Below are 731 nucleotides of genomic sequence, written 5' to 3'. Positions count from 1 at the left end.
CTCTGTACGTATGCACATGAAGGGGAACATGTACACATGTGTGTGATGTCAACTCAACATTAATGGCTATTGAATCAAGAACCAGCGCGCTGTCAAATGTTTGAGGTTCTCGCGAGGATATTTTAACACAATAAGATTCGAAGCCGTGTAGACTTTTAAAACCCCTTTCGACTTTTTGTGATAAATTGCAAATGTTCACAGCCTCCCACCCACTCTACGGAAATACGTAAGTCGATACTTCCACCATGGAAATGTACGATTTGTATAACTATAGTTGATCCTATAACATAAAAAACAAAAACTGGTAACTCACCCAGGACTCTGGAATACTCCTATTAGCCTTCTGTTTCTTTCTTTTTCTCTCTTTATTTCCCTCTTTAATAACTCAGTACCATGTTTACCTGTTTCTGGATTTATTTACAATACTTTTTTTTATTGTTTTTCATCACTTTGTTATTTTTTTTATTCAAAAGAGACAGTAGATCGAAGTGCTCCAAAGGCCTGAGTGAGTTGCCAGTTTTTCCTTTTCTTGGACGGAGTATTGTGACCTCCATCTCATCTTGCCGTAAGAATATACTGTAAACGTAGACGAAACGTTATTTTTTTTCAGTTGCTTTTCCTAGTTCAGACTCTTACTGTTCTAGATAAAGTTCTTTGTTGGCTCTGGCATTATCAAACACCTCACATAGTTGATTTTCCAACATATAGCATAAAACTGACAAGACAGAGAT

General features: G+C 36.7%; 1 protein-coding gene across 1 annotated transcript in view; it reads right to left on the bottom strand.

The window, feature by feature from the left end:
• The window catches only part of LOC119591414 (dipeptidase 1-like), a gene marked incomplete at both ends in the record, with an annotated part of 94,984 nt that overhangs the window by 68,302 nt on the left and 25,951 nt on the right, over positions 1 to 731 (bottom strand).

This window comes from Penaeus monodon, chromosome 28, assembly GCF_015228065.2.
Source record: "Penaeus monodon isolate SGIC_2016 chromosome 28, NSTDA_Pmon_1, whole genome shotgun sequence".
Taxonomy (NCBI): Eukaryota; Metazoa; Arthropoda; class Malacostraca; order Decapoda; family Penaeidae; genus Penaeus; species Penaeus monodon.
The sequence above is the reverse complement of the archived record's forward strand: the minus strand, read 5'-3'. Positions and strand labels throughout refer to the sequence as shown.